The sequence below is a fragment of the Aotus nancymaae genome, unplaced genomic scaffold (assembly GCF_030222135.1).
Source record: "Aotus nancymaae isolate 86718 unplaced genomic scaffold, 86718_ANA_hifiasm-v0.15.2.pri h1tg000075l, whole genome shotgun sequence".
In the NCBI taxonomy this organism is placed as follows: Eukaryota; Metazoa; Chordata; class Mammalia; order Primates; family Aotidae; genus Aotus; species Aotus nancymaae.
The window spans coordinates 858420-871263 of record NW_026988490.1 but is presented as its reverse complement, the minus strand read 5'-3'; the positions used below and the strand labels follow the sequence as shown (position 1 = coordinate 871263).

At 35.4% G+C, this 12844-nt stretch overlaps 1 protein-coding gene across 17 annotated transcripts in view; it reads right to left on the bottom strand.

Annotated features, from left to right (window-relative positions):
• Positions 1–2842: 2842 nt before the first annotated feature.
• Positions 2843–12844, bottom strand: part of LOC105722702 (uncharacterized) — an 88616-nt gene continuing 78614 nt past the window's right edge. For all 17 annotated transcript variants that reach the window (XM_064367779.1, XM_064367778.1, XM_064367782.1 and 14 more), the window contains 3 exons: positions 8123–8230; positions 7292–7407; positions 2843–6295 (listed from right to left, as the gene is read on the bottom strand). The gene's annotated coding sequence lies outside the window, so the exon portion shown is untranslated. The remainder of the gene's footprint in view (positions 6296–7291; positions 7408–8122; positions 8231–12844) is intronic.

The following is a 12844-nucleotide window of genomic DNA, read 5'->3' as shown; positions in this document are numbered from 1 at the left end:
TACAAATATAGTTAAAATAATCCAAAACATGAGGGAACTCAAAATGGAATAAAAATAGTAGAAAAAATGTCGATTTATATGATAAACGTAACCAAACTGCAGGGGATAGGAAAAAAGATTAATTAACCTAAATATGGTTAGAAACACTATGTTGACTGGACATTGTTATGGATAAAGAAAAAAGAATTATATTTAAATATTGTGCTGTAGTTAGTGATTTCATTTTAAAAGGGGTAAAGCCACTCTGAAATTACTTGAAGTGTATAGTGCATTGAAGAAATAACAAAACATATTGTAGATAATGAACGGTAGGTTTCTCACTGTTGAAGAAACAAATCACAAATAAGCCAAGAGGGAAGAATAAAATCAATACTATGATGATGGATTCAAATCTGTAACAGTATGAACTCACGATTTTTAATAAAGATATATACCATCAACAGTATTCTACATGCTATTAGTATATATATTTAAGATAAATAAATGGATAGAGACAGAAATAAATATAGGTGTGTGCTTATGTGTCTGTGTGTGTGTGTGAGTAAATGGACACATAGCTCCTCTCAGCTCTAGGCCTAGAAGCAATAAAACCCCATTAGCATTGAACGCACTTAATATCAAGAGCTTTGTTTCTAAATACTATTTTGCAATATAAAAAATTAGAACTCTCTGAGGAAATGGTTGATTACAGGCTTGGGTAAGGCAAATACAAAATAAACCTAAAACATCTTGTGATACCAGAAAAAAAGTTGTCAAAACATTATGGGGCTATATTAAAAGAAAACAGGGGTCTAACTTAAAGGAGCTCCCAATGATCAAATCCAGAAAAAAATGGAAAATTAAAAATAAACAATGATTGCAATATGTAACAATCCATAAAATAAGATATCCACAAATCCATACTGATGTAAAGTAACAACTGAGTACAAATAAATGGAGGAGAACAGTTCTTCCTTACAGTCAAATTCCAATGAGTAAGTAGAGAAAGTATCATGGAAATAGAAACCATCACTAAACACCATAATCATAATTGCTGTAGGCAAAAATCTTCAGTTAATGCTGAAGTTAGATGAAATAAAATATTTGCATAGTCTCAAAGTATCTCCTCGTAAAATATTAATTACAAAGAAACGAGAACTAACTTTGCAGAGCATAAACCTGGCAGACACTACCTTAATCAAGTGATCATATTTAATATCAAGAAATAAGACATTGACATCATGTACCCCAGATATGATCCACTGAAAAGCGCACACTATTACTGCTATGTTACCTTTGTCAAAAGTTCATTATCTTAATCTAATAATAAAAAATATCAGACAAATTCAAATTGAGGACTAGTGTACAAAGTTATGGTCTAGTATTCCTCAAATGTGTCAATTTAATGAAATACAAAGAAAGACTGAGGGAGTTCTCCCAAATTTGTAGTCAGGAGAGAGGGCAAAGGAAACATGCCAGAAAAATGCAATACGGGATCTTGAATTGGATCCTGGACGAGATATAAAGGACGTTAGTAGGATAACTGGAAAATCTGAATATGGTCTGCAGACTGGTTAACAGTATTACATTAATTTCCTGATTTCAATAATCACTGTATGTAATAATGCTATAATAAAGATTATATAAAATGCTAATATCCAGAAAGCTGAGTACAGAATACACAGGAACTCTACTATTTTTGCAAATTTCCTGTAAGTCCAAAATTACTTCAAAATCATAATTTAAAAGTTGGGAAAAATACATAAATTTTACTAAAGAAGATTTACAATGGGATAACTTCTTGAAAAACTGGTTGTCTTCTTAAGTGGTCAAATCTCAAACTGAAGTCACAACAAAGTATCACCTCACATCCACTTAATAGATAAGACTATTTCCAATGTTGGCAAAAATGGACAGTAACTAAAAATCTCGTATTACTGGTTGGAAGTGTGAAAAGTGTCCAACTCTTTAGAACACTCTCTACCAGTTTCCTATAAAGTTAAGCAAAAATCTGTCTTATGATCAAATAATTTTTAGTTGTTTACATAAGAGATGTGCTAATATTCAAAACAGCCAAAATCTAGAAACTACTCAGGTGTCTATCAACAAGAGAATAGATAAACTGCAATATGACCATTTAGTGAAATATTACAATTATTAAAAAAAATTTAAACTAATGATATAGGGAATATCATAGATAAATCTCAACATCATTATGATGAGTGGAAGAAGCCAGACACACAGTGTGATTCCATTTACATTAATTTCAAGAACAGGCAAAACTAATCTATCATCATAGAAATCACAGTTTTGTTGTTTTTTTTTTTTTTTTGAGAAGGTGCTTGGTTGGAAAGAAGCAGTAGGGTAGGTTCTCAAGTAATAAAAATATTCTATCTCCTGAATGGGATATAATTATTATATCAATGCATTTAACTATGTAAATTTTATGTATATAAAAATATAAGTTATTAAAAATAATAGGGAAGCTCCACCTGGCTATGTAACCATCAGCTAGAAATATTGGAATATTTTTATATTACATAAGTTATGAAAGAAAGTTATAGAACAGTATAAAAGCGTATGTTTGTGTATATATATACACATTTAAAAATAAAATTTTTAAAATGTTTATGGGAGAAAAAAAAGTGTTATGATTTCTCTAGCTTGTTTGAAAATACTTAAAATTAACCTGAAGTATGGCAAAATGTTGATAACGGTGGAACCGATTCCAGTTCCCTGTATGTGCTAGTTCACTGTTCTCTTCTCCTCATATACTGTATGTTTACAATGTGCTCATAATGAAAAGTTTTATAAAATGCACAGCAAGATAAAACTTTCATTGCCAAGAACAAGTGAAAATGAATGTATTACACATATTTAAGAATTTATTAGGAAAAGAAAAGAATACAGAAACAATATATATAAGTAAATTAGAACCTTAAAAATTAACTGATAAATTATACCAAAGACCTGATTGAGGGAGAGGGAACGGGAAAGCTAGGTGATGCTAAATATCCACAAGTTAAACTTATTCATTGACAAACACACAGCAGAAATAACTATAACTGGAATGAAAATGAATACATAATTGAAACAAGGGAAATTTAATAGAATGATGAAAGAGCACTTTGTATAACTTAATGTTAATGTGTTTAAAATCTGCATGAACTGTGATTTGCTAAGAGAAAACAGGTTAAATTAAGATACAAAACAAGAACAAGCAATAACCATACAAAAAAACAAACAAACAAACAAACAAAAACCTTCTAGATAGCTTCCCTTCAAACTCCAAACCACCAAAATACAAAGGAGAGTCCAAATGATTTCACTGATGTGTTCACTTAAACAATGACAGTGAGACTACAGCTTTTTTTTTTTTTTTACCAACTCTAGAACATAGTATAAGAAAATCCTTAACACAGAGTATCTGACATCAAAACATGACAAAAATAGCACAAAAAAGAAAAATCACAGATCAATTTCACTTAGTTGTATACTTCTAAAAATCACGAATCAAATTAAAATACCCACGATTAAGTAGTAAATTAAAAGAATAAAACATGTTTTAACTACCAGTAGAGTTTGTTCATTCAAGGAATGAAAGGAAGTTTCAATGATAGTGAATTAATTAGTAGTGATAAAAATCTTTAAAATTGTTTCTGCAAAAAAAATTTAATTATATCTACCGCCTGGTTTTGATAAAAATTCCTTACAAAATATAAAAGGTGGAAGACTTTCCTAACATGATAGACAAAGTATTTCACACTCAAAATCAGCATTTTACACATTGATGATTAAGACCACCCACGTCAAAATAACTTACCTATTGGGAATAAGACCTGATACCACCCCCAGCAGAGTCCTGCCCAGCAAGATAAAACTGTAAACCAATAAATAAATTCAGTTTGCTTATCTAAGCAAATAGCTTTTCTATCATTGATAACATCTCTACATAGGCAAATAGCTCACCTAGACAATGATTTGATCATCAAAACTCACATTAAAAACCTCATGTCACTTTCCCACCAATCTTAAAGTATTGCATGATAAATTTTGCCCATTTCTAATCAGTTTCCTGCCCAAACCCCAAAGCCTCATTTCCTGATTTTGAAACACTATTAAACCCTATCAAGGTGGTGTTTTCCCTTGCTGCAAGTAAGTTTAATAAACTCAACTTTGCTTGATCATAGCTCTTTCTGGTGGTCTTTGGGAGAAAATGACCAGCAATAATGTGCCAGTCAAACCAAAGAAGCATTCCATTAAATCCTGATTAAATCAAGGGTGGGTAATATTTCCATAAGTGTTTCAAGTGTTCTGATAGCAACCATCTGTGGACTTTGTCAACATAACTAAAATCAGGATCCATATGAAGGGGGAAAATGAAAACCTTGAATATTTGCAAAAGATTTAGTCTGTACTTTGAAAAAATCTGAAAAGCAACAAGAAACAGAAAGGTGACCACTTACCCCCAAAACAAAACAAAAAACAAAACAAAACAAAACAAAACTTTAGATACAAAAAATGAACAAGAAAATAAATTAAAAGAAAAACTCCCATCACCAAAGTGAAAATATTAACAGTAATTAAAATTATTGAATAAAAAATGACATACCTTCCTTGTCCTTGGATACGAAGACTTAATATTTTTAAAAACCAATTTCTCCCCTCAATTAATTTATTAAAGTTGATGAAATTGCAGTCTAAACTGTAATTTCTTCCAACGAGAAGACACATGAGACAGGAGGCAGAAGAAGAGACACACAAATCCACAGAACAAAAATGGAGCCAGTCACAGATGAGAGTACAGCACATATGCGCAAGATGGCGGTACAGATAAATGGGCAATTATTGACAAATAATCGCAAGTAATGGCAAGTAACTTGGCAACTTTAAGATTTCAAAACAAAAAAATTTCTCATGATTTAAGAATTTGAATTAAAAAAACACAAAAGAATTAGAATTTAACATAGGTGAAGGATTTTATGGACTCAGTATATATATTAATATTTCCAAAAATGACATGAAACTCAGAAGCCATAAAAGCAAACATGGTTATACTTTGACATATAACAATCGTACACATTCTTATAACAAAAACAAAGTTAAAAAGTATGTAAAAAATAGCTATAATGGTTGACAATCCACTCTTATTTTCCAAAGTAAATGAGCTCTTTGAAATCAGGAAGAGACTAAATCCTCCTCCCACCCACAAAATTGGACATAAAGAAGAAATTAAAAAATACAGATGGCTAATAAACATGAAAAAATGACCAAACTCAAAAACAAAAGAAATACAATTTAAGACAATAGCTGGGTGATCACATTGGCAAAAATTTTAAATATTTATGAAACCCATTGTCTGTGAGGTTGTAGGAAAGCTGGCAATCTCATTCATTGCCATTTGAGGATAAAGTTGTTAACCACATTTTTTGAAGGCAATCTTGCAATAATTTTCAAAATATGAAGTGTGCATATACTTAATCCCAGTAATTCAACTGATAATAATTTATTATGATATTATAGACAAATGCAAAATTATTTATATAGAGGGAGGTTCATTGCACAGAAATTTGGTGCTAACATAAATATCTATGAGTGAGAAATGCTTAAAACATTTAATTATATTTCATCTACAAAACATTCATGTCATCATTCAACAAATGACACAGATGTGTATGTATTACTGAAAAAGAAAAAGGCCATTGAATAAGAGCTGTTAAATGAAAGAGGTAATTTGCAGAAAAATGTGTTACAATATGGCCACACTCCCAGATCCTTCCCCAAAATGGCTTGTGTGTTTGTGTGCATCTGTCCATTAAAGAATGCATGTAGCTCACTTAATAGAGGAAAACTATAGGGACAGAACTGGAAGACAGGAGGGCATTTAATTTATATATTAATTATTTAAATATGCTTTGAATTTTTGAAAAATCATGCAGAGTTTCTTTTTAATATATCTATATTTTTCAGTTTACCATGTGGCAAATGAAAATTATAAATCTGTATTTATGGGAGTACTGAGCAATTCCACCATTTTGAGCATCTTGTGTAATATTATATCCTCTACTGAGGCTCCTGGGATTGAGTCAAGTGGCAGCAAGGGAAACAGTCACCATGACCAAATTAAAGTCTCATCGATGATATCCCAACATGAGCATTTCTCAGTTAAGCATTTCTTATCTGCAGGAGGTATCCACTGCAACACAGGGAAGAGAGGAGTCTCCATGCATAAGGAAGACTGTATCAATGTTTTGGTGAAGCTGGCAGTAGAAGGAATGGCACCAACTCAACAAATCCACCTCTTTGTGGCGATCACCTGCAAGGACACAGTGGGGAAAAGTGGCAAAGGTGAGAAACATATTTCCTAAGGACTCATGGGGGTATGAAATCCCTCTTCAATCTTCCTCCTACATGTGCTAGAACAAATATACCCAGAGTGCACAGAGAAAACCTCATTTCTAGCAGCTGGTTCCATGATGAGGTCAGAACAATGACACTAAAACTTCCTAATGTCAAGGTTGCCAGATATTGCTGCTGCTTTCCCTCCTTCTGCTGGGCTAAAAAGTGACAGACATCAACAACCTCAGGTTTCATGTCTGTCTCTTCCCTTCTGTTTCTTAAAGTTCTAGGTCATTCATTTATTTGATCAGTTATTTCAGACCAAACAGTTTGTCAACTTTCCAGTCTAAAAGTTATGGAGAAACTACTGTGTCTCCTGTGTACATCAATGTTCTAGCATCACAATGGATCAAGCCATGAGGAAGTTCAGTTTACTAGATGAGAGAAGTTAAGGAAATCCTTCACATTAACAGTAAATGTACTGAGATGTAGAAAAAGCCACTAAGGTATATAAGAAAAGCTGCATCTTGGCCGGGCGCGGTGGCTCACGCCTGTAATCCCAGCACTTTGGGAGGCCGAGGCGGATGGATCACGAGGTCAAGAGATCGAGACCATCCTGGTCAACATGGTGAAACCCCGTCTCTACTAAAGATACAAAAAACTAGCTGGGCATGGTGGCGCGTGCCTGTAATCCCAGCTACTCAGGAGGCTGAGGCAGGAGAATTGCCTGAACCCAGGAGGCGGAGGTTGCGGTGAGCCGAGATCGCGCCATTGCACTCCAGCCTGGGTAACAAGAGCGAAACTCCATCTCAAAAAAGGAAAAAAAGAAAAGCTGCATCTCTTAACTCGTTGTGAAATCTGAGAATCAATTAGAATGTAATCACAACATCAATCTTCATAAAACTACCACCTCGATTTCTACCCAAACATGGCTTCTCCCAGAAACCAAGGACCATTTTAATTAACACCTTACCTTTAGCGGGTGGCTGAGGCAATGCACAGGTGAGGAGGCTCTTTGCCTAAGGGGGTGTTGGTTTAGTAATTTGCTGATAACATTCACTCCCAGAAGAGTTCCCAGGAAGTCATGTTCTGAGGTGGGGGGAAAAAAAAAACCACCACCACTTCCAATGAAACAAGCAATGCAGCTGGAATCTGGAAATTTCTTCTCTGCCACTCTTTTATATTGATTTAATTTGGATCTGCCCCTTACTTACACAGTTCTGAAATCATAACCATACATTTCAGTGTCAGCACACTGCATCAGGAAACTTCTCTACTGCCCATTTCGAGATCCGACTAGATCACCCGAATCCCACCGAAAGTTATGTCTCTTTCTTTTTAAAAATCATGTCTTCTACTGCTTAGTTGGCCAGGTTATCCACAAAATTACTCAAGACAACCTACTTATACATCTTTTTTCAATAAAAGTTTATTGAGAACCTGTTCTGTGGCAGGCAATCCACAAGGTGCTTGTGTCACAAAATAAATGAACTAAAAAATTATCTGAACATAACAAATTAAAATTCCACTGGATGAATCAATCATACAAATAAAGAGCTGAGACATAATGGTCTTAAAGTGGCAGATTCAGTTTTGGGCTCAGATTGCTGAGGAAGAGCTGTTGTGACCACTTGCCTTTCACTCCTCAGAATGGTATCCACCCTCAGCTGGCTCTCAGATGGGTTTTCATGCTATTTAACCAGAACCAAATGTCATCAAACTCAAGAAGAGTAAGATCTATCAACTCCTTCCATCCTAGGCCCATTTCTTACAAACGTGCAGTTCTCTGCCCACAAAGTCATACCTGCAAGGGTGTCCAAGAGACCACAGGTGGGCATGGAGAGCCACTGACCAGGGAGTAAGTTGTCAGCTCATTATCTGGAGTTTTCCTTAATTCATTCTCTCTTGCTTTCTGACAAGTCAATAAATAAATTTAGTTATATATATATATATATATATATATATTTTTAAGACAGAGTTTCACTCTTGTTACCCAGGCTGGAGTGCAATGGTGCGAGATCTTGGCTCACCGCAACCTCCGCCTCCTCAGTTCAGGCAATTCTCCTGCCTCAGCCTCCGGAGTAGCTGGGATTACAGGCACATGACACCGTGCCCAGCTAATTTTTTGTATTTTTAGTAGAGACGGGGTTTCACCATGTTGACCAGGATGGTCTCGATCTCTTGACCTCATGATCCACCCGCCTCGGTCTCCCAAAGTGCTGGGATTACAGGCGTGAGCCACCGCGCCCGGCCCAAAAATATACATTTTGATAATTTCTAAATATCTGAAAAGGTTGGATTAAACTAAGTTACTCTTTTTTTTTTAAATAGTAGTCTAAAATTTGCCCCCACATGATAATCTAGTGAAAGAGAATATTCAAGTGCAATAATCAGGACTATCCTAACCACCCTTCATTTAAAAGACATACATCAATAAAATATTTTGATCTATGATTTGGAAGAACGCATGTAATACAAAATCATTTTCAACAACATCAATATAACTTGAAAGTCCAGATATGATAAATTGATACAAGTATATTCAGAATAGCTTCATAACCACACAATGGCTTACATATGATTTACTGAACTCAGCCTTGTTGATTACCTAAGAGACAAATGTAAAATTGTGCGTATCTCAAACAGATGTGATAATACTCTCTGAAGCCATCTGCAAAACACTGCACCATAAATTTTACCAAATATATTTACATGTTTTCTTCAATTGTCCTGTCCCTATCAACCATTAAAATATCTTGAAATTGCAGACTCATGTAAAAAGTGTAAAGTTTTAACTTTACAAAAAAGTTAAGCCAAAAACATACAATAGTTAAAACATGCATTTCTGAATAAAAACATACTGATACGAGGCCACTGTTTTCTTTAATTAATTCTGTTCCTTTCTGACAAGTTAATAAACAAATTTAGAAATATTTATCACAATATGGTAGCTTACAATTCTATTTTCAAACATACTTTTCCCAAAATAATTTTAGCCAACATTTCTAAGACAGATATTTTATAAATATTGTTTTTATCACAGCTACATCTTTTATAATAAATTAGCATACATGTAGTACCACTAGATAATCTGTGTCCAATGGAACTTTCTGTGGCAAAGGAAGTGTGTTATAATTCCATCCTACAATATCAATTATGTTGATAATACATGATGTACAGTAACTTGAGAAAAATCACTAAATGGGTAAAGAGTGCAAACTGGTGTTTCAGCCTGTGAATAACTGTGTTAGGGACAAGTTCCCATTCTATTTAATATAGCATCTTCAAGATAGAGAGCACCCTTTCAATTATTAGAAGAGATGTAAGATAAAAATAAAGATGGTAATACTTACAGGTCCTGAGGGGTACATGGAATGCCTGGAGTCTACACGCAGAGGTCAGGGACCGTGAGAGAGATAGGGAGAGGGAAAGGGGGAAGACAGAGAAAAGAGAGAGAGAGAGAGAAAGAGAAAGAGAGAGAGACAGAGACAGAGACACCCATGGGCCAATGCCCTTATTGGGTCAAGGGTATTATTCAAACAGGTTTTCTGTGGAGACTTTTAAGTGATGGGTTTAAAGCAAGCAGGCATGAGTTCCCTGAGGTCACACCGTGTCTTGGTTCCATGAAGGGTGTGGTGACCAAAGGACCAGTCAAGTAGATTGTATCAAGCTGTCCCATGCTTAAGTGGTCCAAAGGAGGCACTTGGATAAGGCAGATATCTGGACCAACCACACTGAGGAACTGGGAGGAGGTGTCAAACTGGAAACTGTGCAAAGGTGAGTAAGCCTTGCTTCTGGTATAAGAAAGTTAAATTTATACTCAAGATTTGGATGCCCAGGCAATATAAATTTATAAGAATCCGCTACACTCTTCCAATGCCCGCACACAAGAGGACATACTGCTGAGGCCTCAGGGACATTCTCTCAATCACACATCTCATTCCAGCCCAATATCATCTTTGTTCCCAAAAAGGAGAAACTGTTCAAACATTCTTGATACCCAGTACCTTTCTACTATAAGCTAAGCAGAGTATCTCAAACATCCTAGAGTTTATAGGAATGAAAACCATGGAGGACTTACCATATGATTAATGTTGATATATGATTTGATTACAAGATGCTTCCCAAAACAGATCAAATTATTGCCTAGTTAAAACAATTCCCCACTGGCTACAAACATAGTTGTTTAATTTATTTTTACTGCTGGGTGCAGTGGCTCATGCCTGTAATCCCAGCACTTTGGGAGACCAAGGTGGGCAGATCACCTGAGGTCAGGAGTTTGAGACCAGCCTAATCAACATGGTGAAACCCTGTCTCTACTAAAAACACAAAAATTAGTCAGGTGTGGTATGTGCCTGTAATCTCAGCTACTTGGGAGGCTGAGGCAGGAGAATCGCTTGAACCTGGGAGGTGGAGGTTGCAGTGAGCCAAGATCGCACCACTGCACTCGAGCCTGGACGGTAGAGCAAGACTCAGTGTCAAAAAAAAAAATTATTTTTACTACTCCTTGCAGAGTAGGGCTAACCCATAGACAGTGTTCCCAGCATAGCCCACAGATAAACTTAGAATGAGTGATATTGCTATGGGATCTTCTGGAAACCTCACAGAGATGAGCACTGAAACCAATGAGAATCAAAATGTCAGCGCTGTGTTATTGAGGGGTATTTGCAATGAGAACTTTATATTTTTTTAACCAATGGGTTTTGTAAAGTGTGTTAATTTTCCAAATATTTTGTGACCTCCAAATTTATTTCTGTGTTGACTTCTAATTTAATTCCTCTATGGTCACATGGGTTTTGTAAAGTGTGTTAATTTTCCAAATATTTTGTGACCTCCAAATTTATTTCTGTGTTGACTTCTAATTTAATTCCTCTATGGTCACATGGGTTTTGTAAAGTGTGTTAATTTTCCAAATATTTTGTGACCTCCAAATTTATTTTTGTGTTGACTTCTAATTTAATTCCTCTATGGTCACACAACATACTCTAGAGGGTTTCAATCTTAAATTTGAGTACAGTTTTATAGCCTAACGTATACTCTATCCTGGAGAATGTTATAGGTGTGCTTGAAAATAATTTGTATTCTCTTGTTGGGTGGAGTTTTCTCTATCTGTCTGTCATCTATCATCTATCTTAGGCCAAACTGGTTGTGGAAGTACATCGTAACCTCAATGATGCCCTATCTCATTGATTCATCAGTGATTAAAAGGAGGGTATGAACAAAAGTTATTGCCTATTGATCCCCCCAGTCATGTTGGTTTTCAGTTTATATAATTTGGGGCAATGTTGTTAGTGCTGACATGATTATGATTGCTATATATCCCAGATTAATTAACCCTTCTATCATTAAATACTATCCTTCTTCAACTCTCTAGCAATACTTTATCTTAAAGTCTCTTTTTTTCTAATGTTAGAATACCCACTTAGGCTCTCTTCTGGATTCTCTGGATATAGCGTTTTCCATCTTTTTACTTTCAAACTATGTGTATTTTTTTTTTTTTTTTTGAGATGGAGTTTCGCTCTTGTTACCCAGGCTGGAGTGCAATGGCGCGATCTCGGCTCACCGCAACCTCTGCCTCCTGGGTTCAGGCAATTCTCCTGCCTCAGCCTCCTGAGTAGCTGGGATTACAGGCATGCGGCACCATGCCCAGCTAATTTTTTGTATTTTTAGTAGAGACGGGGTTTCACTGTGTTGACCAGGATGGTCTTGATCTCTTGACCTCGTGATCCATCCGCCTCGGCCTCCCAAAGTGCTGGGATTACAGGCGTGAGCCACTGCGCCCGGCCCTATGTGTTCTAAAGTGTCTTTTTTGTAGACAGTTTTTGTTCATGTTTTCTTAAAAAAAAAGGAATCTCCTTATCTCTTTAAAAATTTTAATATAATTGCCATATGGCTAGGTTTATGTCTGTTATTTCCCTATCTGTTTTCTATATGTCTTATTGGTTCCTCTGTTCATCCTTACCTGCCATCTTTTTTGTTAAATCTATTTTAATTCTTTTGTGGTTCTTTTAATATTTTTTGAATTATTTTCTTAATAGTGGTCCAGGTGTTTATAAAATACACCTTAAATAATCACAACCTACCTCAGATTAACAGTAAGTGTGTAACATGGCCTTTCATATTACTTGAAATCAATTTCAGAGAAGCAATTTTATTGCTCAGTTTGTCCAGATTTCCAAAAGATATTGAAGCCATCATCAATACAGGCATGTTTATAAAAGAAACTGTGAGCCTGAGATAGGAGACAGACACTAAACACTGAGGATTCTGTCACTCTTGGACACGATGACACCACGACCACACTGTTAAGTCACAGAGACCAGGATATAGGAACAATGAAACAGCCACATTGCTCACTACCATTATCACTGGAATATTATAATTCTCTAAGAAGAATATAGCAATCTCTGGACAAAATGCTTACTGTGAGAATTCCCACTGGCCTGTGAGCATCGAATGGTGTAATTATTTCTGATACTTTCTGCCATATTTCAAGGGGAATATATAGACTCTTTCATATGACATC